Source organism: Acipenser ruthenus, chromosome 27 (genome assembly GCF_902713425.1).
Source record: "Acipenser ruthenus chromosome 27, fAciRut3.2 maternal haplotype, whole genome shotgun sequence".
NCBI classification, from domain to species: domain Eukaryota; kingdom Metazoa; phylum Chordata; class Actinopteri; order Acipenseriformes; family Acipenseridae; genus Acipenser; species Acipenser ruthenus.
Genome location: NC_081215.1, coordinates 13,269,246 through 13,295,370, shown reverse-complemented (window position 1 = coordinate 13,295,370; position 26,125 = coordinate 13,269,246). Strand labels below are relative to the sequence as shown.

At 41.2% G+C, this 26,125-nt stretch overlaps 1 long non-coding RNA gene across 2 annotated transcripts; it reads left to right on the top strand.

The window, feature by feature from the left end:
* Positions 1-7,466: 7,466 nt before the first annotated feature.
* Positions 7,467-24,980, top strand: LOC131701910 (uncharacterized). 2 transcript variants are annotated; one of them, XR_009309144.1, is made up of 4 exons: positions 7,467-7,928; positions 19,126-19,359; positions 19,505-22,215; positions 24,121-24,980. It is a non-coding gene; the product is annotated as an uncharacterized LOC131701910 (long non-coding RNA). The 2 variants fall into 2 exon arrangements; XR_009309143.1 differs by having other exon boundaries at positions 19,126-22,215.
* Positions 24,981-26,125: the final 1,145 nt, after the last annotated feature.

The following is a 26,125-nucleotide window of genomic DNA, read 5'->3' as shown; positions in this document are numbered from 1 at the left end:
TTAAAGATATCTCTAAATCATTTAGGATATCAAAGCTAGATATTGAGATATCTTGAAAGGTTTTCCAGATATCTTAAAATAGATGGACACACAAGATATATCTAATTCATGACTTCCTATTCATTTAATGTCTGTAAAGACAGATATCTACATAGTATTTAAAGATATCTGTGAATCAATTTGAGATATCTTTATTTTTAGATCTGTCTAATTGATTAACAGATATCTTAAAATTAATTTTAGATATCTTATAAACTGCACAATGGAGATATCTCAGAATGTTTGAAAGATATTTGTAATTTAATTTCATATATCTCACAGTGTTTTGCTAATAATTTACATATTTTAAGATATCTTAAATTGCAATTTAAGATCTATAAATTATAATTTGGCTTGCCATAAATATATGCTTAGTGGAATCCATGTACGATAAAATAGTCACTTTTTCAAAGAACAAAGTTCACAGAAGATTACTGAAACTAGAAGCCTGAAATAAGGGGTGACAAGTTACCATCATTACTAGCATCATATAGAGTAAGTGCTCACCTTCGAGATAACAGCACAGTGCAGCATGGACAAACAATAGCCATCCTTCAAATCCTGTTTTTGTTTACAGACAGATGTACAGAGATATCCCCACAATGTGATACATCACAAACCCAGATATATGCAAAAATGTGACAGACAGACACCCCCATACTGTATGTCCCAATATTGTAATGCTCTCAATAACTAAATAATGTTTGCACCAAGTTTCATCATATGTGGATAATGGTTTTCCAGATACAGTATATGGAAAAATCTAAATTGTGACGACCATTTCATGACTGCGGTGGGTAATAATGTTGTCCCTTTCTGTGAAGAGGTTTTACTACTCATTGCAATGCCGTTGAATATTGAGTTATTGTCACACTCTACATGATCACACTCAGCATTGTAGCACTTAACAATCACTATAGCTACATTTACTATTTGAAATGAAAAATGGAGGCATTGAAATACTATATAACCTTTTTTCTTTTGAGGTTGCAATGAAAATCTTGCAATTTCCATAAAAAATACATGTGAGTAGAAAGAGCCCTAGAGAAATTGCAAGATGTGTGCCATCTGTAGCAGGGTTTGACAGATTGGTTTGCTTCCCACATCTTTCACTGAATCTTTGCTAAGGTGTTTTACGAATCCACGTGCAAAAAACAGCCCTAGCATCAGGTCTTCTTCTAATTGAAGAATATATATATATATATATATATATATATATATATATATATATATATAGTGGAGAAAAGGTGGTACAGCGAGAGTACAATGATAAAAAGAGTGCAAATATTAGTAGTGTACAGACAAACGCAATCGAAAAGTACGCCGTAAAATAAATAGGCAGCTTGGTTTTAATGCAGCACACAGGTTAAGCAAAGGTAACTACAAGACCCAGAATTAATAGCGAAACCAGGTGATGCATTGTGGGTAGTGGGCTGTATTTAAATCGGCTGAGAGAAGGAAAGTAAAAAAAAAGGATAGAGAAAGGAGTTTAAAAGAAACACTGACTGTAAAGCCAGTTTGAGTCACGCTGAAGACCTGGATAAAACAGTAAGCAAGTGGAACGCTGTAACCCGCTTGAGTACCGAAGGGACAACGAAGCACTGTTCTGGTCAAATTGTTAAACGTCGAAGTAAGTCGCTTGATATTATAAATGCTGTTAACGAGGGCGCAGTATTTGCTATTGAAAACGTTTGCTTGCATATGAACCTAGCTGGGGAAGTGGTTATGTACAAGCGAAGACGCAACGTGCTTGAAATTCCAACTGTAAAGTGCTATTCAAGTTCATTAGTATGGAGTACACTAGAACCGCCACGACGTGGCAGCAGTGAAACAAGCTACCGTGAATTGTGAGAAGGAAATGACACGAGTATACAGACTGTTGTTATGTGTAAAAACCATCTTGATTAAATGCTCTCAGTACTGTGGAGAGAAAACGGGACTGTGTGTGTTACAGGCTGCAAACCTGTTACAAGACCAGCATAGTTTTCTAAGAAGTACACTGCCAAAGAAGCGGCACACTGTTCCAAACGGCCTGGGAACACGGAGGAATAAGCACTGTGGTTTTAATACACATTTTCTCCAGCAACGGAGTATAAGCTGTGAGAGAGAAACAAGTGGTTTTAGATAAGAACGAAACTGAAACCACTAACTAACAAAAGACTTAATTAACTTCCAGAGTTGTTCAGATCCATACACTGTTGGGACTATAAGTGCACAGAGCTGCTGGTTCCACGTAGTCCCAGGAGGGACAGTAGAGAGCCAGGGAGAGTGCACTACCGCTGAACTCCAGGAGGGGCCGCACTGGAGAGGAGCTGCTGTTTCCAAGCAGAGGATTACAAATACCTACCGTACCGTTCCACGCCAGGAGGTTTAAGTGGACAGTTGGGGAACACTCTGGACACCAGTTCAAAGAGGAACTTTTTCTGTTATTCTTTTGGCACTTATTATTTGAACTTTCTTTGGGATTTACCCCCAGCTTTTGGTAGCAGTTTTATTTGCTTCTTCTTTTTCCCACAGGAAGGAATAAATAATAAAACCTACCGTTGCTTCCTGTTGTCCGGCCTCTCTTTCTCAGGGTTCTACCAGTCACTCGATTATCTCACAAAAAAAATAAAATAAATAATAATAATATAACGTGCACGGCGCCACCAGCCGTGTCACAATATATATACACACCCACACAGTACAGTATCGACAGAAACTATGAGAAAGTTCAACGCATAAAAATACACATACACGCAAACACTCATTAAGTAATAGACTTACCCCCCTCAACTAAACGCCACATGATCATCATGATAGTAAAAATAGACATAATGAAGCGTTCTTACCTTTGTATAAATTAGTGATCAGCAGATTTTTTCAGCCGCACGAAGAGCCGAACGTGTGGTTTTCACTAACTCTACTGCGGAGAATAAATTAATATTTTTTACTCCACTGCTGTACAAAACCGTTAGTTCACTTTTAAGTTTTTCTTTGCATAGCACTGGATAACACTTCATTGCCATGTCCAGATGTTCATTGGGAAAATCCACATTAAATTGATGAAGCGTTCTGAATCAATAAGATCAAATGACATCAAGTGATTTACTTTGGCGAAGCGTTCTTTTCCTGCAGAATCTTAAAATTACATGCTTCTTTCACTACATTGATTGATCGGATTCTTCTCTTTGGTGGTTCAGTTTCGCTTGGGTTTTCGGCTTCTTCTGCGACAAGTGTTTTCTTTCAATGCTGTGACAGATTTAGCGAATTTGTCCAGAGAGTGTTTAATTGTACTGCAGTCGAATTTCGCTTTTGTAAGATATTGTAAATAATGTCCACGTGAAGCATGGCAGAATGAAAACACTTTTATCTCCCAGAAGCTTTGCCAGTCCATGAGATTGCTGAACTGATCCATCACCCCAACTGTCCTCATTCTGAATTTTCTCAAAGCACCAAAAAAACCATGAAACCTCTCAACTGCAGAGCCCTCAGTGACATACCTCAGCACAATCACTAGATGAGCCGTACATGACACATCTGTCATTTCGTCGGCTTGTACTGACACAAAGCTTGCATTTTAAACTTCAGTTTTAAATTTCTTCTTGTACACTTCCAGCATACAATCTAGAAATTCGTTCTGTATGGTCTTCGATGTATTTTTAGACACAGCTGCATTTGCAAGGTGATCAGCTAACTGATTGTCTTGTTGAGAAAACAACTTTTCACTCACTCACTTCCTGTCAGACAATCCTTCCAGTCAAACCATTACATACAAAAGCTTCAGTTTTGATTCTTGTCATTTTGTGTAATTTTAATATCACTAGGCTGGTGTACACCCAGCCTTTAACCTCCAACTTTTCTTCTATTGATATAGAAAAAAAGGCTTCTGAAGCAAATTGTCGATGTAATTCATTGTATACTAGCCGTTTACCCTCGTCACTCACCGAATAACTGTGAAACTGGTGGGCTGAAGGGTTATATCGGTAGTTTCCGTAAATACTCGGATAAATCCTGGGCTGTAGGAGATTAGCCCCATTTTATTTCTGGCGTGCTTTGCGTGAACTGTAGGTGAGCCCCGACTGATGAAGTGATGAACACATAGCAACTCGAACAAAGCCGAGGGCTAACGAACTTTAGCACTCTCCGGTCTGATAACGCTGGATGACAAGGAATGTCAACAACGTCCTAATACAAGAGGGCGCACCTTCGCTGTAAATTTAAACAGGGGACTGAATTTAATTAATGGATGATCAGAGAAACTAACCATGAATATTAGCACTGTAGGTTAACGCGTTGGAGTAATATGTCCCTGGAGGGGCTTAGCCCTTTCAGCCCTTAATGACCAGCCGCCACTGCATCAAAGAATCGGCTTTTCCAATATGACTGGATATGACATATGTCAATAAACTGCGATCTCGTCATGTGAACACAATCCCTGCCACACAGTGCATGGAGGGTCAGCAGCCATTAAACAGAAATAAAAAAAAAAACAGAATGGATGCGAGAGCAAAAGCCCTAGAACAGTGAAGAATTTCCAAGGATAAATATCGGGACTTTCTTCCTATACATTGGGACCCGGGACATTTGCTAGGAAATTGGGACTGTCCCGACCAGAGTATTAATCAATATTATTATTATTATTATTATTATTATTATTATTATTATTATTTAGCAGACACCTTTATCCAAGGCGACTTACAGAGACTAGGGTGTGTGAACTATGCATCAGCTGCAGAGTCATTTACAATTACGTCTCACCCAAAAGACGGAGCACAAGGAGGTTAAGTTACTTGCTCAGAGTAACACAATGAGTCACTGGCTGAGGTGGGATTTGAACTGGGGACCTCCTGGTTACAAGCCCTTTTCTTTAACCACTGGACCACAATATGATTCGACTGATGGATTTTCCTCTGCTTATATCCGTAATAGTATGGGCTATTTTCCAAATAAAAATGCTAGTACCTGTGGCTACAGTGTACTCATTAACAAATTATTATTTTAAGAATTGTGTCACGAAACTGCACCAGATGTCACTTGTAACACAAGAGGCTGAGAGTAGTGCTTTTTGTAAAACCTACCAAAAGCCAAGGAAAGCACAGGCCGAGTTCCTGTCCATTCTATGAGTGGCCTTCATGCCGGAGCCCCAAACCACATTTAAATCAGCCCTTGCTTCGCAGTGAGGCTCTCTCTCTCTCTCTCTCTCTCTCTCTCTCTCTCTCTCTCTCTCTCGCTCTCGCTCTCGCTCTCGCTCTCGCTCTATCTCTCTCTCTCTCTCTCTCACTAACTCCTGGCTCCAGTATTTATGTATTTATCCTCACCTAACCGATGACCAACATCACGGCCCAGCCACCAATGATGTTCGGTCCTAAACCCTGTATGGAAACTGGGTTTGAAGAATACACAATGAGGCAATATATATGAATGAAAACAAAAAATAAAACTGAATACCTGTGTTTACAGCCACAATGCCTGGTAACATGTAGCCACCTTATATCAACGGGCTATAGCTACGAAATAAATAATAATAGTAATAATAATATAGACATACGCTACAGTTACCGTCACATTTACCTCAGGTCTGCAAACACACCACAAGCACCATGACAAGAACACCCCAAAAACACACACAACATTTTATAATCAGAACAGGAGTCCCACAATGCATTGCTCAAGCTCCCCCCAAACACCCCTCCATAACTTGAGAGAAGTTCATTGAAACAATCCTAGAGTGGCTGAAAGGGGCCCAGAAAATGGTAAATAAGTATGTTAAGGCAACAGGAAAGTTGTATATTATTTAAGATGTATTAAAATAAATATTAAATAATACTCTTGTGGCATTATTAAATGCTGTTGATAGACTTAATGTGCCAACAAAGAACCCCCAGCACTACCCATCATACCCCGGTTCCAGCAGCTGGGAAACGTAGCAACAGTTTCCTATCTATATATATATATATATATGTGTGTGTGTGTGTGTGTGTGTATATATACAAATTGTGTAACTGAAGGCGATATAAAACAGCATTTGCAGTAGGTAATTCTTTAGAAAGAAAACAAGCCCAATATCAATGCTAGAATTAGTGAATCATATGGATGGCTACTTCAGTCGTCTCTAATGTGCTCTAATTTCGACACATTTCATGTACTTTTAATTATTTTTGATCTGATGTTCTTAGTTTTTGGTTTTTAATGTGTCCAGTGTTTAAAATGTGCTACTTTGTATTGTAGCAAAAGCTTAGTAATTTACAATGATTTCCTATGCAGTATATGTGCTTTTCTCTGAGAAAATTATTATTAAAAAACAGAAAGGGTTTCTTCATAAATAGCCCATAAAACTCATCAATGTATATCTTAAGGAGGGAACGACATACATGTGCACTTTAAAGTTCCTTATTAACACACAAGCTTTTATTAATAGACACTTTTGATCATACAGAGTGTCACTGACCACATTCCCTGGAATTCACATGTACTCTAACCAAGCCACATTGTTTCCCATCAGCACTTTATCGCATATCCAGCAAAGTTCTGGCACAATTTCATTATAAGAGAAAAATTAATCTTTCCTTATTTTAAGTACTGGTATAAAACTATGCTTGTATGCTTACTCATGCATTTCATATTTTTGTAGGGGTTTCAAATGCGACAGATACTCAATGCTGCAGATACTCAAATATCCACCTCATGGATAAATCCACTTCCATAAAGCCATCTCATAATGGCTCTATTGATCTCACCCTGACAGTGCAATCACCTTCCCTCCCGATGAGTACATTCTCCAACTAGTGCTAAATTACTGTCACTAACGATATGAAAGATTTCATCAATATAGACCAATTAAATATCTGTACATTTGGTGCTGGTTTTCTAGCAGGTGTGAATCAGAGTGCATTAGCTGAACACAGTGTGACAGGCATGATGCTTGTGACAATAGTAAAGAATATTCGCTTAGTTTCATTTTGGAAATTGATTACATTTAACGGTGTTATGGGCTTCATTAAAATAAGCCAGCAATTGAAAGAGTGCTGCGCCTGAATAAAAATGTACTTTCAAGTATGCTTTTAAGCTAGCAGTAATTTAAATTGTTCTGCTTTTGTAATGATTGTTTTAACACGGTCCAAGGTACACGTAATGATTTTTATTTCTTGATTGGTTCCCTATTCCTACTTTCAAATGGCTTTTTGTGCATACTGAAATGGTAGGATTAATGCTAGACTATGTTGATCTTTCAAACTAAGCCTGTTACAATTAGGAACTGGAGATCCTACTTTGTCCCATTCATTTCTGTGCCATGTACAGGGTGTGCCTTCATCTCTTAAAACAGGTTTTCACAATTGTTTTCTGTCCTGTATTTATATGTTAATATGTACAGTTGAACCTGTGATTATGATATAAGGACTGCCCAGTCCCTGACCACATTCCAGCGCCTCCTTAAGACTCACCTCTTCAGACAGCACCTGTAGAACTCCTCTGTTTTTCCCCTGGGACACTTATCACCCTTCCTTAAATGCACTTTACTTGCTCTTATCTGCCCCCTATTTTACTGCATTTAATCCTGTACTTCAGAGTACTGTAATCTGCCAAGTGTTTAATCTGTAGTATTTTGTATTTAATCATATCCTGATGTAACTATCACTGACACTTATCTGCTGTATTATTTAATTGTATTTTGTCACTGTCACAAAGACGGCCAGAGTGGGTGGCGTCAGACCAGAAAAGGAATACACAGACAGAGACAGTGGTGATGATGAGCTGAGTGCAATGGCTGCACTCAGCGTTTATTAACAAATAAAAAGGTTTTAAACGGTACACAAAACAGGACACGGCACTGGTAGCCAAAATAAACAGACATACAAAACGACTAACACTAAACAAACGGTGCACGGACAGACAGACAGACAGACACGGTGAGTACAAACAAACTTATCTTTACTTTTACGATCTTAATTACTTCTCTCTCTCTCTCTCTCTCTCTCTCTCTCTCTCTCTCTCTCTCTCTCTCTCACCCGTTCTCCTCTTCCGAACACCCAACCCTGACTGAATGAAATGTGCGTCTATATATACTATTGTGCTGGGATTCAATTACTAATTAATTATTCACTTGAATCCCAGCACGTGAATTAATTCTGTGCAACCCCGTGCTCACATATTACATTTAACCAGCACGTGAAGTGATTTGTGCTCTCCTCGTGCCTAAATACAAATCTACACTTTAAATACACGTGAAACACAGACCCGTTTATATCCCGTGTACCAATGACTATACACCAATATTAACACACACACGCACGCAACATACAACACAGAACACACAAATGCACACAGGGGCGGGGCACTTTGCCACAGTCACACATGTACTTGCTTGAACCAAAGTCATTGTATTTATCTTGCTCTTAATTGTATTATTACTTGTCCTGTGATACTTGAAATGTATTTGCTTACGATTGTAAGTCGCCCTGTATAAGGGCGTCTGCTAAGAAATAAATAATAATAATAATAATAATAAGTGAATGTTCTATTATTATTATTTTAATTATTTTATAAAGGTTGAACATATAACCTTTATATTATTAAGGTTACTCTCCTATTGAAATCTGAAAGGGTGTGCCTGATGGGAAATATAAATGAATAATACATACTAATACATTAATAAGATGTCATCTTTGTTGTTTGCCCAGCATTGGAAACAGTTCAGGATCCATTACTCCAGAGAGAATTCTTCTTTGACATCATTACAAAACAAATTATTCAAATAAATCTGCACCGCTTATTTTGTCTCAACAGACTTTACTTTTCCAGGCAGGCAAATACACATTTGTGTTTTCAAATGCTGAGCCAATCTGTAAAGAAAATCACTTCAATACAGGCAAGTGTATAATCTATTTAGGCAAAGTTTATTTGTGGCTGAACTTGAGTACAGAGAAAATCGATGATATAGTTCTGAAAAGAGGTACTCGAACAAATATGTTTAAAAGTTGGAAGCTGCAAAAGTAGCTATACTAGGAATATGATGAATGATGAATGCATAATGCAAAATAAAGCACACAACTGCTGCACCATGGCTCATCTGCAAAACCACTATCTACCATTGCAGAATTTTACTATAAAACTACATATAAAACTAGAGATGTCTTTGTGTTGAACTTGAACCTAAAGTGTGTGTGGGGGGGGTGGGGGTTGGTTGGGATTATGTAGCACGCAGGGATAAGGAGATAAGGGCTATCAGTCAACACACAATCCTCTTTCTAGGTGGGCTAAAGGATAAGAATACAGGCAAGAGCAAATAGTTAAATGAATCTGTGTTGTTATCATGCTTAGTAACCAGTAGCTGCATCTATAAACATGCACACCAAATTAAAAGAAACTGAAAATGTGGAGCGATGAACTGGAGCACTCGCTCGTTCTGTATTGTCTAACTGGCAGAATCTGGTGCAATAAAAATGTACTAGAGGAAGGAAAGGGTTAAGCTCGCCCTGAACTTTTCAATTGCACTCAGGTTATGCATTAGCTGATGTTCTCCCCCTGCCTGGATAGCTAGCAGACACTTATTCTCTTCCTTGATTAAATGTTGTTATTAATTGATTCAAGCAATTTTAGATACCAATATGAAATTATTGGGTTAGCATGTATTTTGAATAATTGCAGCACTTCACTTAGCAGCTCAGGGATATGCTGAAATTAGCCCCACAATAAATCTGATTAAAAGATGCACAGGCTTTTAAACACTCCCACACATACTCACTGATACAAAGGCATACAGATACATACACACAGAACCACACAGTCACATGCACACCCACACACACAACCCCTGAGAGGTGGGAAATACTACTGATCAACAGAGTCAGAGATTAACACATTGAAATGGGTGAAAATATTATTTCCAGGCATTCATACCAGAAGACAAAAGCATGCTCAAACAATAACCTGCACATTGGCAGACGTACATGTAAACATAGATACAGTAAGAGTGAAAAATACCACTGGAACAATATTATAATTCCACTGTCACTGTGTCACCCTGAAGAAACCCCAGCAGAGCCAATGGCAGACCAGGATTATCTGTGCATTAGTTAATAACATGGTAGCAGCACCTGTGCTACCATTGCCCCATATACAGCTATGGCCAAAAGTTGAGCATCACCTAGAATTTTAGGATTGAGTCAAAATGAAAAAGAAAAATCTATATGAACGTAATTTAGATATTTTATTTACATCATGTAATCAAAGAAACTAACAAAATGATATCGCAAAAGTCTACCGAAAGCCATAATAGTAGTACAGTATTTCATGTTAGATTTCAAAATGTCACATTTTTCAATGTTTTTTGTTAATATATGGAAAACTACAAAGCGGTTTGTGAATCAATATGTAAACATAACATTATTCAGCAGGTTAATTCTATAGGGTGATGCAAAATGTTTGGCCACAGTTGCACACTGTCACAGCTTTGACATGATGTGGCATCGACTCCACAAGAGCTGGAAGATGTCTTAAGGGATGGCAATTCATTCAGTCATTTCACAAAATCTTTCACACAATTGTTGAAAATCGGTAGGCTGAGAATCGTGATGATGCGTCTTTCAAGTTCATCCCAAACGTGCTCAGTTTTGGCAGAGGGAATGCATGCATGGGTCTTGAAAGCAAGCGAGCAAAACTACTCATTTTACTGTTTCTTTTAACTATTAAACGTTGAGCTTCCTTATACATTTGGCAGCTGTTTGTGGTCTCACCAGTGCTTTATACAGCCTCATCATAACCTTGCTTAGTTTGCACTCAACACACTTTTTTTACTACATAACCAAGCATTCCATTTGCATTTTTAATTGTCTCCCCATGCTGCCTGGTTGCTAAACTCCAAGGTTTTTCTTGTGGTGGACCTGTAGCCCTTCATGTGTCATCCCACATCTGTATGTGGTCCAAATCCTTTTTGATTTCCTGGGCTGCTGCATACATGTCAGAATACTTCCCCCAGCTCTGTCTCATTTACAAAATGTACAAGCCAGCTCATTATCTCCCTATCTAACGTATTTGTGAGAGCAGGGGTCTCATCACCAATCCCTGGGTCCCCCACTGAGTACTTGGCTCCAACTCAAAGTTTACCCCTTTAAAAGTACTCTGCTTTCTATGTTTTAACACCGGATCTGATTGAGATCAGTCGATTGAATGGGATGCCTCCCAACAGGTAGAGTAGGTCTGGATCAAGCGCTTTAATGGACGTCGGATGTAGCAGCTGCTAGAGGGCGCTAAAAAGCGATGTTGAAATAATAGTAAAAATTACTTTAATTTTTAATTAATTATGTTTAGGGGCTGAGATTAGGTTTAGGGTAGATATTAGGTTAGTTGTAGACATTAGGTTTAGGTGTAGGGGGTATATTTAGGATTTAGTAAGCTAGTAGGTACCTTCTGGACCATTCATATGGGCTGATTTTTGCTTGATAACATCCCATTTAATCGACTGATCTCAATCAGATCAGCTGGTTTTAACCAGTGGTGCATTTACTACACTGGGTACCCACCAGTTCAAGCTTTAACATTTGCCTTTAGTTTGGCACTTTATAAAGCCCATATATATATATATATATATATATATATATATATATATATATATATATATATATATATATATATATATTATGTCTTTTTGATGGAAGGTGTTTAACCTTAAAAATATGTTTTTAAACAAGCCTATAATTAAAAGGATGTATTATTAGTGATTTAATAAATACCTGTCCTCACAGTCACCTGATCTGCAAATCATTCTGATTTAACAAATTAATCCAGAACAATACACACAGCAGGAGGCCAGGTTTATACAGCAGGGATGACAGACTTATTCATACTGCATTTTCTGACAATATAGTGGAGAGGAATAGAAAAGAACAAGCATTGGTATTTTCTCCATGAACAAAAACTACTGTATAACAAATCGGTACAATGAATTCCCCACAAGCGAAAGGGTAAATAAACAAACAGCATGTGACCCATGTGATGTTTTGAAAGAAGTTTCCATGTCGCAGAAATAGAGAAGTGTGGCTGTGACTGCCAAAGTGACAGCTTTAAAAAGGGTGTTTTATGACACAGCTAATGCCAAATCTCATAGGAGCCACTGATTGTACACATTGCTTTCCCACCTTCGGAAGGATGAAGTCTTTCCTTGTTATAGGAAGCAATTTCATACCAGCCTGGGTGAGCTGCCAGAGCAAAGGGGCGCATGCCAACTTTCCCAGCTCATGTCATGACTCATTCATTTAAAATTTGTCACAAACCTTCTTTAACTCATGGATCTTGGCAGCTGGCAGTTAAGTAGCATTTCAAAACAGATATGGAATTTTTATAAGCAAATGTCAAAATGTCAATGGATGGAATCCTTTTGAAAGGAGTGATAGCAGCTCACATTGTTTTTTCAGGGAAAGCGCTTTCTCTTCAGACTTGAAAACCCATTGAACAGATACCGTTACATATATTGGATTGCATGTCAATGGTTTGTGTCACAGTGTGGATTGCTGGGTTCCTCCATGATGGCAGACTAGCACACAGATGCTCAGTGTCCCTTGTTAGGAGAGTAACACATTCCCATTGGAAACCGCACTGCAAATACTCACTGGCTTCAGAAATAAATACTTTTTTAAAGCAATAATACACAGCAGGGTGTGTAGTCATTGTATGTTAATAAGTGTTTGGTGGCTACCACTAAAGTTTCACAAGCACTCTTTGCTGTGTCAGGGGGTTGGTCATACAAAGACTGCAAAAGAAAATTCACTCAACTTGATTAGAGGTAGCCACCGAACACTTAGAAACATATTATAAGTCATTACATCTAAATAAAAAACAAGCCAAGAGCTGATATTAAAGTATATAACCTGTTTATATAAGACCTGTTATGGTTTCAACATTTAGAATGTTTTGTCATTGACATTCTGAGTGTGAGATCTACACTCAAAATGATTCATTTCTGCTAATAGGTTCCAATGGGGATGTGACTTATAATGGTTAATATACTGCCTTTTACACACCAGAAAAGTGGTATATTACACAATGGCTGCACACCCTGGAGAGGGCTATTGCACTGGCCCATTATACTAATTTGTTTAAAAGTACATGATAAATGGATATGTATTTGTATGGATTTTCTATTAAATATATCAAACAGCAACATTTTAAAAAAAGACAACCAAGGAAATTGATGGTAATTATATGCATACGGTTCAGTACCACATGACCTACTTTGGGCAGCATTTGATTTTTTCACTGTACACAGGACAATAACAAACTTAGTGAAAGCCTACTTTGGAGATTTGCAATTTTGTTTTTCAACTTCAGAATTCAGCACTACATGACAATGTCTAGAAATTGGAATAATGGCAGGATGCACCATTTCTCCACTGGCTTTTACCATGGTAATGGAAATAATTATTAGGGTGTAAAAATGGGTAGTGGGAGGAGAACACTTGGCTTCTGGAATGCGACTGCCACCAATTAGAGCATACATGGATGACATGACAACCATGACTACAACAGTATCCTGCACTTATCGGTTATTGGGCAGACTAATCAATAACATTGAATGGACACGAATGCAATTCAAGCCCACTAAGTCAAGGAGCATCTCTATAATTAAAGATAAAGTAGTCGATAAGAAGCTCTACATTAACGGTGAGGCAATACCAACAGTGTCTGAGAAGCCTGTGAAAAGTCTTGGGCGATAGTATGATGTCGACCTAAAGGACACAGTTCATGTGGGAGAAGTGAGACAACAAGCAGTGCAAGGGTTGAAGAGCATAGCAAACTTAAACTCTGGTGCTTTCAGTTTGGTTTACTGCCAAGACTTCTGTGGCCACTCACTGTGTATGAGGTTTCCTTGACAACAGTAAAGAAGCTGGAAGCATTAATCAGTTCATACGTCAGGAAATGGTGAGACGTTTCACGCTGCCTCAGCAGAATGGGACTGTATGGTAAAGGGATACTGCAGCTGCCAGTCTCAGCTCTAACCGAGGAGTTTAAATGCACCAAACTTCGATTGGAAATTACATTGGTAGAGTCACATAGCGAATGTGTGAGGGAGGCAGCACCTGTGTTGAAAACTGGAAGAAAGTGGGCGGCAAAGAAAGCTGTGGAAGATGCAAAGACTGGCCTTTGTATCAGTGATATCATTGGGCAAGTACAGCATGGAAGAGGTGGCCTTGGTGTCAGTTCAGCTCCTCCTACATAGCACAAAGTAGCCCCGGCTCAATGGTAAAATGCCACCACTAACCTTCAACCTGATATTGTCTTGTGGTCTGGATCAGCACGCCTTGTTCATCTGGTAGAGTTAACAGTGCCATGGGAGGATGCTGTGGTTGAGGTACATGAAAGGAAGAAACTTCGGTACGCTTAACTAGCTGCTGAAGCGCAACAGCAAGGATGAAGAGTCCAGGTTTACCCAGTGGAGGTGGGTTGTTGAGGATTTTTGGCACACTCCACAACCTGGTTGCTCAGAGACATCGGATTCAGTGGTCAAGAGTTGTGACGCATAGTAAAGAACTTCTCTGAAGCAGCAGAGAGAAGCAGCAACTGGCTCTGGTTGAGACGAAAAGATTCTGGTTGGGGACCTCAAGCACAGTAGAAAGAAAGCAACGTCAATGTAAAGGAAGGTAAGTAAGCTGGGCTTAGCTGAGTGAGGGACGGAGGGAGGTGATGCTGGGACACCGGAATCACTGTCGTGCTCTCTTAAGGTGTCGTGGGCTGGTCAACGAAACACCAAGGACAGAAGGTGCCCACTTGAAGACCCCAGAGAAGTACCCTACGGTAGAAGTCCAGACGGTTGTCATACTGATGCGCTAGGGAGGCTACACTGTGGTTGATCCCTGGAGCCAGCATTGCAGCCATTGTGTATGTTGATACGCCAGGGAGGCAAAATAGGCTGATCCCTGGAGCCAGCATTACACTTCAGCCATCAACATCAGGCAGAAGGATGTCTACATCATCAGATGTATGGAAACGCAGATGGATCACATTCGTTTACAGTAAAATAAGCTATGTCTTAGTTTATGCTTATCTTGGCGAGAGCTGAGTCCAATATCAGCATGAAGTTTTAACACCTACTCTCATGCAATGAGAGTGGCAAACCTTGGTTCCCGCAAGCAGGGGCTTCTGACAGGCAGACGCAAACCCAGGACCTCCAGCTTTGAAGCATAGCGCAGATACCGCTGTACAAAAGAGCAGGGCTCCCTAGCAGGAGCTTATATCGGGCTTATGTCTTCATGTTTAGATTGCATCACCTACCACCCTTCCCCTGTGCACGCTAATATATATATATATATATATATATATATATATATATATATATATATATATATATATATGAAAGTCAGTGAAGACCCTGTCATTTCTATTAGAGAATCATTTTGCAGTCATGTTTTCAATTGGTAGAGTTTGTGACAATTCATATTTTTTAGTCCACTACCTTACGTACCTTTTCTTTAAGAGGTCCAGGACTCCAAATTCCTAAATGCATTGCGATGTGAGTTTAAAAACTGCTGTTAGGGTTCTGCTGGAGCACAATAAAACCTGCAATGCTTTATGTTAACTGAGCAATAATTACCGAGTTATTTAATTTGAATATCTGGCTTCTTCCCTTAACCTAATCAATATTAACAGTTATTACTGGGAAAGAGACATAATTATGGATAATGGCTTCTTAATTCCTGTTATGCCCAGTTAATATGCATGGTGACCTAAAATTCCTAATTGAATTGCTTTTTCTGGGAAACAAATGTAGTTTTTAATCCTCTCTAACAAAGCAGAGGTGACCTGGTTAACACATTTGCATTATGCAGCTTGGCTATTGCCAGCAGGAGCTCTCATCTGTGTTTTGAAATGTGTTGTTGGCACACTGTGGAAGGCGAGTGCTGCTGCTGTCACTTTCACAACTGCTGGCAATGAATGTCTTGTGTTTGTGGCGCCATGTCGTCCTCAAAAAGATCCTAAACAGCCTGCCGAAGGACAAAAAACAGAAATCACATTCTTCATCCAGGAAGGAATACAAGATACCCACTCAATGTTGCTGTCCTGTCATTTTACTCCATTTAATTATCATTCAGTTACGTACTACTCCGGTGCAAAGGGAATTGTCTGGTTTCTTGTCCTTTAAAGTAATTGTAGCTAACAAAATAATTAATTATCTCTGCTATGCACACTAGGGTGTGTGAACTATGCACCACCTGCAGAGTGACTTACAACAATGTCTCACCTGAAAGACGGAACACAAGGAGGTTATGTGACTTGCTCAAGGTCACACAGTGAGTCAGTGAGTGAGCCGGGATTTGAAGCAGGGACCTCTTAATTACAAGTCCTTTTCTAAAACCACCGGACCACACAGTCTCCATTATATACTGTTGGTCTCAAATGTGCAATTTTTAAAGATACACATGTTTTAGCAAATATGTATTATCATTTTAAAACATGATATCTGGAACTACTTGAGGTTTACTACATCTCTGTCTGCAAGCCAGTAACATGCTTTAACCCAGAAGATACTGCTCCGGTTAAATGAGCAGGGAATTAAAACAGGAGCAGACTAACAGTTTGCTACAATGTTTCTTTAAAAACTGCACATGTGACATCTTTTTTTTTTTGTTGCTATAATCACCTTAAGATAGCTTCTGTATAGGAAGGATAGGGATTAAAAACTCTTATACAGCCTGAAAGCAGAAAACATTAATAAGAGCCTGTGGTGTGCTTTTATTGTCAGGGTCTCATGGTTGTCATGAAAATGTGTTGAATGTTGCTATGCCAGCTGCTGGCCATAGGGATAGCGCAGTCCCCAGTGCAGTATAGAGATTACATGAGTGATGACTGGAAATGGAACTACAATGTTCAGTAACAGGGCTATCAGATGTTCCTCAGAAATAGAAAAGGAAGGTGCTTCCTTTAAAGATCCGTGGACCTAGCTGATTATGAACAGTTCCTGAAAGTTGTAGGTCGAAGTGTTGTAAGTCGAAGCACATTTTCCCATAGGAACAATGTTATAAATTGGGGTTACGACTATTTGGCCAGATAATATATTTTTTCAAAAATGACCCGTTTTATTGTACTTATGCAAATATTTATTTAACTCTTTACACTCAGCCCGTTGATTTCGGGGCACCGGTGCCCCGGTGGTTACGCGTATATTACTCAGGCATCGTAAAAGCTACCTACCTGGCTTGTTTAAAAGTAGAGACTCAGGGCTTTCCAGTGATGTATTCAGTGTGTGTAAGTTGTATTGGATTTACCGCGGTGTCATGCAGAAAGGGTTTTCAACCTCGCAAACAATAACAAGCTTATGCACAAACGTAAGAATCCATTGCACGGCAGTGAGACTCTCAAAATTGTGAAAAACTGTGAGTTTCACGGGTAAACCTTGAGACTTGACATCCATGCTCACCCCTTGTACACCACTCACCCCTTGTATAACACGCAGTCCTTGTATAACACTCACCCCTTGTACACCACTCACCCGTTGTATAACACTCACCCCTTGAATAACACTCACCCATTGAATACCACTCACCCCTTGTATAACACTCACCCCTTGTATAACTCTTACCCCTTGTATACCACTCACACCTTGTATAACACTCACCACTTGTATACCACTCAACCCTTGTATAACACTCAACCCTTGTATAGCACTCGCCCCTTGTATAGCAATTGCCCCTTGTATAACATTCACCCATTGTATACCACTCACCCCTTGTATAACACTCACCCTTTGTATACCACTCACACCTTGTATAACACTCACACCTTGTATACCACTCAACCCTTGTATAACACTCAACCCTTGAATAGCACTCGCCCCTTGTATAGCACTCGCCCCTTGTATAGCAATCGCCCCTTGTATAACACTCATCCCTTGTATACCACTCACCCCTTGTATAACATTCACCCATTGTATACCACTCACCCCTTGTAAACACTTTCCCCTTGTATAACACTTAACCCTTGTATAACACGCAGTCCTTGAATAGGTTACTGACAACAGAACAGGATGACAACAGAAAAAGCTAAGGAGGCAGTAAAAACAAAGAAAATTACACTTGAATCCCAAGAGCCAAGGCTTTTACAAATGTGAGCATATTTTCTGTTGTGTGCTGTTAGTTCGGTAAAAATAAATTAAGAAAATTATGCTATCAAACAGCATTTTATGTAAGCACTGTGTTTTTCTGCATTTTACTAAAAGCTGGGCCACTCAAATTAACTTTCACAAAGTGGTGATGCAACACAGAAGGGTTTACTGGTACTTTATCACACACAGGCTGTACACTAGTTCAGTCAAAGCTGACTTATTGAATCCTATTTGATTAAAATGAGAAACCATTGTCACAAGAGGCAGATTTGAGTCATTTTCTATCAAGTATAATGCTCTTTTTAAAACACACTGTCTTATGATGTTAAAAGTACATAAAGCTAAAGTTTTGATTGGTTATGAGCACAACATTTTTAAACGTTGACAAATGAAGTAAAGTGATTGAAGCTGATTGAAGTAATTCCATTAAATCTGTTTCCGAGCTTGCAGTATGTATTGCGCTTTTAAGTTATGATTGCACTTTCTTGGTTATTTGAGCCAGAGGGTGAAATTGTATGGCAAGCCAAATGTTTCATTTAGATACCTCAAATGAATGTATAGATATCTCGAAATATTTAAAGATATTTCTAAATAATTTTAAGATATCTAAAATACATTTAAAGAGTTCTCAGAATGACTTCCAGATATCTTTAAATGGAGCTTTAAATGAGATATCTAACATGCGTTTTCAGATATCTCAAAAAGAAATTAAGATATCTTCAAAAGGGTTTATTTACAGCTATCCCATATTCATTTAAAGATATCTGCAAATGATTTACAGCTATCTCTAAATTGTTCAAGAGATCTTAAAATACAATTTGAGATATCTCTAAATGATAATTTGGCTTGCCATAGAAATTGTCCCCACCCCTTCAATGACTTTTATTATATATTAACCAATCAGCTGCATCCCCTATTGACTGTCATGCTTTTAGTCAGTAAAATGCTTTGATTCAGAACTGCTGAGATGAAATGACCCAGTGTGACAAAGAGAGAATTAACTCTTGTTTTAGATCTCCCTCCCGACCGGTGAGGGCGCTAGGGAGGAGGAGCAGACATCCCCAGGAAAGGTGGAAGTCGGCCACCTGGAAAGGGGGCGGAACCACGGTACGCAATGTCATCGACCCCGACGGGAAGCGCTGTGGCAATCAGGTATTGACTGACGGCGGTTGCCCTCGCAGACCAATGGGGACGGGATGGAGCATACAAAAGGGGGCGTGGCCCAGGGTTCTGTTCCTTCTGGCAAGGTACTGTGTGTGAGAGAGAGAGAGAGAGCATTTGACTGCAAGAGATACGAGCAGGGAAATAGAGAGAGGAAACGGAATTCGAGGAGTTCTTTTAGTGTGTGTGTGGATATACCTGCTAACCCCTGCACCTTTTGTCTGTCCATAGAGCACTGACGGGACGCTCCGGGAATACGTCGGAGGAGCGCGGACCCGGAAGTGCCGGACTGTTTACTGTGGTTCACCTCGTTTGGATTGAGGAAGGACAGACTGTGATTTTGCTGAGTCTACTTGGCTCGATTTTATTATGCCGGACTCTACACCAAGGTGGCGAAATATGTAGCTACCTGCCCGGAATGCCAGAGAGTAGCACCGGGTCGAGTGCGCCCCGCCCCTTTGGTCCCACTGCCTATTGTCTCCACTGCCTTCGAACGCGTTGCAATGGACATAGTTGCCTTCTGATTCCGGGTACACGCACATATTAGTGATGGTGGATTATGCGACGCAATACCCGGAAGCAGTTCCTTTGCGGTCCACTAGTGCCACTGCAACTGCGAAAGAATTGAGTCAGATTATGGCTAGAGTAGGGATCCCTAAAGAAATATTAACTGATCACGGAACAAACTTTTTGTCCAAAACGCTACAGCAGGTGTATAAGATTCTAAAAATACGTCCTATCAGGACGTCCGTTTATCATCCCCAAACGGATGGTCTGGTAGAAAGTTTTATTGTTATTAACATCCGGGATATTGACAGGGGCTGGAGCAGTCTCTACCCTCAAGGGTCCAGTAACCTTGCCCACCCGGTCACACTGGGTGCCCACCCCCTTCGATTGGCGTTTGGGACCATCAAACCCTTCCCCCGCCAGACCCCAACCGTGTCGGATCGATGCGCCTTCCCACTTTTCCTTCCGTCTCTCCTTGTGCGTTTTCCTAGGATGAAAAAGTGGAGAAAACAGTTCTGCATGGAAAGGGAACATGGTGCCAATTACTTCCTTTTCCCAGGGGTCTGCCGTGCCTACATGTGTGGTCGAGGCTGCCGATATTTTTACTAAATCCTTATATCGCGGCCAGTCTCGACCCAGAATGATTGGGTGTGGTAACTTTTCGGCCACCCCCACTACTAGGTGGCGCTTTATCGGTCCTAACGACAGATATACTTTTAAGGTGGGGTATGTCGCCGTATCTCCATGGATACAGGAGATCGCCACCTGACCTCGTGGCTGCCACGACATACCGCCAAGGAGAGCTGTCCGAATCAAAGTCTGCTCACACCCGGTGTCCACTAACGCGTGGGTTTTCACCTTCCCCAGCACAACATCAACAACACACGGGCCCTCCCGACCATTTCCCCATTCCTTACCCGTCTCCGATGCCAGATGACACGCAGCCACGTCGTACTCCATGGCTACCGGGCAGTACCTGGTGATGTGTCCTGGCTGCTGGCACCTAAAACAGACTGGTGGGGCAGAGGGCAAGGGCAGTACATATTTGTCCTGCTGCTGGTATGACAGCGGGGCAGGGGAAACCATTCTACCCCAGCTGGGAGCAAACCTCTGCCTCCATGGTAAGGAGCTTGCATGGCCCGACGGGGCCGGTGGTCTGGCAGGTCTTGGTCCGGGGGGGTTTGGTGGTGGTCCCTTAGTAACGGAGGGGGAGGGGCAGTTCAGCAAGGTGGTCTGGACGGACATGAGGGAGTCCTCAAAGTTTTCGGCCAATGCTACGTCCTGGTCCAGGGTGGTGGGGTTGTGCCGGCGTATCCAGGCCTGCGTTTTGACCCCGACCACATGGCAGAACTGTTCCATTACTATGGCTTCCCCCATCTGGACCCCAGTTTTCTGGCTGGGGTTTAGCCATTGCGCCTTGTGGTCGCATAGCCGCTGAGCCACCACCTTGGGTCATGTGCTCGATGGCCGCCGGAACTCCCTGAATCTGACCCGGTGGGTCTCCCTCATGATGTTCAGACGGCGGAGGATAGCCTGCTCCACCAGGTCGTACTGGGCCGCGTCTTCATCGGTCATAGCCCAATACGCGGCTTGCGCCTCCCCAATCAAGCAAGGGCCAAGTTGGCTCGCCTAGTACTCCAGGGGCCAGGCTGCGGTGGTGGCCAGCCGCTCGAATGCCACGAGGTAGGCTTCAGGGTCATCCTCCGCCGTCATTATCTGGGCCCGGGCCTTCAGGGCAACCATCACGGGGCCCGTTGTTGCTGCTGACGTCATCCCCATCCCGACCCTCTCAATGAGGGCCGTGTATCGCTCCTCCCTCCTCCGTTCCTCGACCTCCCTTCGGCTGTCCAAAGCCTCATTGAAGCAAATGTTGAGAAGGTTTGTGAGTCAGAAGCAAAAACATTGGGCTACTCTTCTTCCTTACCTACTCTTCGCAGTGAGAGAGGTGCCTCAGAACTCAACGGGATTTTCCCCCTTTGAGCTGTTATATGGCCGGCAGTCTCGGGGCATCCTCGATCTGTTGAGAGAAGGGTGGGAAGAACACAAAAGCTCCTCTAAAAATGTAGTGCAGCATGTGCTCCTACTGCGAGATCGCCTTGATTTAATTGGTCGGCTGGCTCAAGACAATCTTAGATCGGCTCAACATCGGCAACAGCAGCATTACAATACTAATGCACGAATTCAAACTTTTCGGCCAGGAGATAAGGTAATGCTGCTTCTTCCGTCATTGGAGTCAAAACCGTGTGCTAAATGGCAGGGGCCATATGAGGTGATACGGGCAGTAGGACCAGTGAATTATGAAATTAAACAGCCCGATCGCCGTGCCCGGCAGGACTAACCTTACCAAATATGCTGTTATTATTCCACCAGGGGTCACTGTTCGGGAGAGGCCCTACCGGATCCCAGAAAGCCGGCGGAGTGGTGTCCAGAACAAGGTGAGGGCGATGCTTGAACTTGGGGTCACTGAGCATTCCAGAAGCGAGTGTTGCAGTCCTGTTGTTATATTATTATTATTATTATTATTATTATTATTTATTTCTTAGCAGACGCCCTTATCCAGGGCGACTTACAATTGTCACAAGATATCAATTATTTTTTACATACAATTACCCATTTATACAGTTGGATTTTTACTGGAGCAATCTAGGTAAAGTACCTTGCTCAAGGGTACAGCAGCAGTGTCCCCTACCAGGGATTGAACCCACGACCCTCCGATCAAGAGTCCAAAGCCCTAACCACTACTCCACACTGCTGCCCAGAAGGATGGCACTAATCGCTTCTGTGTCGATTTTCGAAAGATCAATGCTATCGCCAAGTTCGATGCCTACCCCATGCCTCGGATCAACGAACTTCTCGACCGACTGGGGACGGCCGGGTTTATCTCAAATCTGGACCTGACGAAGGGATATTGGCAGATCCCTTTGACCCGCAATTCATGTGAAAAAACTGCATTTTCAACTCTGGATGGTCTGTTCCATTTTAAAACCATGCCATTTGGGCTACATGGTGTGCCCGCCGCCTTTCAGAGATTGATGGACGAGGTGTTACATCCCCATCGTGAGTATGCAGCAGTGTACATTGACGATGTGGTTATATATAGCTCCACCTGGAGAGAGCATGTAATTCGACTTACAGCCGTCCTCCAGTCTCTAAGGGCTGCCCGGCTGACAGCCAACCTGAGGAAATGTGCGTTTGCGAAATTGGAAACCCAGTACTTAGGATTTATCATCAGAAATGGACGGGTGAAACCCGTGGCCATAAAAGTACAGGCTCCGGTGGACGCGGCTGTCCCCAAAACCAAGTCCCGGATGAGGTCGCTATTGGGATTGGCTGGTTATTACCGCCGCTTTATCCCCGAGTATGCCACCGTGGTCAATCCCCTGGTAGACCTCACTAAGAAGTGTGCACCAAATTTAGTTAAGTGGTCAGAGGAGTGTCAGGGAGCGTTTGAGACCATTAAGCAAAAACTGTGCCAGGCTCCTGCGTTAATATCACCAGATTTTAGCAAGAGATTCTTCCTCCATACCGACGCTTCAGAGGTTGGTTTGGGGGCGGTCTTGTCTCAGCGAGTTAACGGGGTGGAGCACCCCATTCTTTACATTAGTAAGAAAATGCTTCCTCGGGAACGCAATTACTCGGTGGTGGAGAAAGAGTGCCTGGCCATTAAATGGGCCACCCACTCCCTCAGATATTACTTGCTGGGACATTCATTTGATCTGGTCACGGACCATGTCCCACTCAGATGGTTAAGCACTATAAAGGATAGCAATGCCCGAATAACTCGGTGGTATTTGGCATTGCAGCCTTATATATGTATCATATGGTACATCGTGCAAGGAAAGATCACCAAATTGCGGATTATTTTTCCCGGGAGGGGGGAGTAATGGGAATGGTAGATTTGGCCGAGTGTTCCTTCGGCTCCACTCTCAGCGGTGGGATATGTGACAAAGAGAGAATGAACTCTTGTTTTAGATCTCCCTCCCGACCGGTGAGGGCGCTAGGGAGGAGGAGCAGACATCCCCAGGAAAGGTGGAAGTCGGCCACCTGGAAAGGGGGCGGAACCACGATACACGTCATTGACCCCGACGGGAAGCGCTGTGGCAATCAGGTATTGACTGACGGCGGTTGCCCTCGCTGACCAATGGGGACGGGATGGAGCGTACATAAGGGGGCGTGGCCCAGGGTTCTGTTCCTTCTGGCAAGGTACTGTGTGTGAGAGAGAGAGCATTTGACTGCAAGAGATACGAGCAGGGAAATAGAGAGAGGAAACGGAATACGAAGAGTTCTTTTAGTGTGTGTGGATATACCTGCTAATCCCTGCACCTTTTGTCTGTCCATAGAGCACTGACGGGACGCTCCGGGAATACGTCGGAGGAGCGCGGACCCGGAAGTGCCGGACTGTTTACTGTGGTTCACCTCGTTTGGATTGAGGAAGGACAGACTGTGTTTTTGCTGAGTTTACTTGTTTTGGTTTTTCGTTTCATTTGGGACTGCAACCCTTTTTCCCTTTGTTTGGTCGGGTTACACATTGTTGTGTATCCCGGCGCTATTATTATTATCATTATTATTATTATTATTATTATTATTATTATTATTATTATTATTATTGTTTGATCGGGTTACACATTGCTGTGTATCCCGGTATTATTATTGTTGGGTTTTTTGTGTGACGAATTAAAGCCGGGAGCTTATACCAACAAACCTGGTCTGGTCTGACGATCATTTACACCACACGCTCAGCCAACCTGTCACACCCAGGTATTGGGTAACAGATTTCCTGAGAATAAGCATGGAAATGTATACTTGTCTCTAATGTAGTTCCAGATATCATGTTTTAAAATTAAAATACAGTAGAACCTGTCAAATCCGATCCTGTAAGATACGATATTCTCTATTAACCAATGGACCTCTGACATGTATCATTTACACATACTGCTACCTACTGAATGGCAGAGACGGATCAATGCACATTTATTATGAGCCTCAAACAGTCAATTTAGCTCTTAGCAGGACAGAATGGATTCAGCTGAAGATAAAAAGAAAAGAAAATATTTGCATTTGGGAATTCAGTTTCCCTTTTCTGTCACTTCTTCAAGTAACTGCCCAGTTTAACCATGTTAAAGAAAAGACAAAACAAGAAAGCAAGGGGTTAATATAATTACTGTTTGTGTTTGTGTGCGTGCTTTCTTCTTGTTGTTCCGTCTCAGGTTAACACGCACGGTACAAAAAAACAAAAACAAAAGAAAAGGTCAGCACTGCTTTTGGAATGGGATTTTGTCAAGTTCCAGATACTGTATTACAGTGCTTTGTTTTTCAATCGTGACATATACAGTATATGTATATATATATATATATATATATATATATATATATATATATATATATATATTAAAAACATACAAATTCAAATCACAGAGAGTATATGTCGTGGGAAGGCAGTGTTTAAGATAAGAACCTATGCAATAGTCACTGAACTGTGTAGTACCGAATCTTAATATACAGTAAGTGCTAAGAAAATCAATGAAAACGATTGAAAAACAAAGCACTGTAATACAGTATCTGGCACTTGACAAAATCCCATTCCAAAAGCAGTTCTGACCTTTTGTTTTTGTTTTTTATATATATTAAGAGTTTTAGTGGGAGTTATTCTTGGCTCACTCTGATAAGGCCAAGTCTCAGGCAGTAATTGTGTGTGCTATACTTATTCTTTAAATAATTTATATAAAATACACAATGCAAATATTTTTAAATAGCATGTTTACACAGATAACCATGAATAAACTAAAATAAAAAAGGATAGATAGTGTCTCGCTTTGTTTCAATTTGGCAAATTTGTCAACACTACTCTGTTTTAAAGATCGCTCATCTCCAGTATAATTATTCAGAAAGTGGATTTGTAACTAAATCTACAACGGTGTTTCCCTTGTCTGGTGAAATTAAAAAATATAGAGAGAGAAAATTAAATTCTAAATACTGAAATGTATTATTTTTCTCAATAATAGTCGGCGAAATTCAGTTCTTACCCGGCATATTAACACTCCGCCTCTGCTCACGAATGATTGGACAGCTGTCAGATCTTTCACTTTCCCATTGGCTACTCACTTACCTGCAATTTTCATGCAGAATACCATGAACGGCCTCTGCTTGCTTATGATTGGACAGCTGTTCCTTATGATTGGACAGACATGTTTAAAGCTTTATTTATTTTCCCACGTTACAACCTGCCAGAAATGTGTTCACGACCCATAATTTAAGAACAGCTGCCGCGGTCACGATGGCCTGGCTTCGCAGGCACGAATTTGCCCGCAGGCACCATTTTGAGGACCACTGTGTTAGACTAAGCAT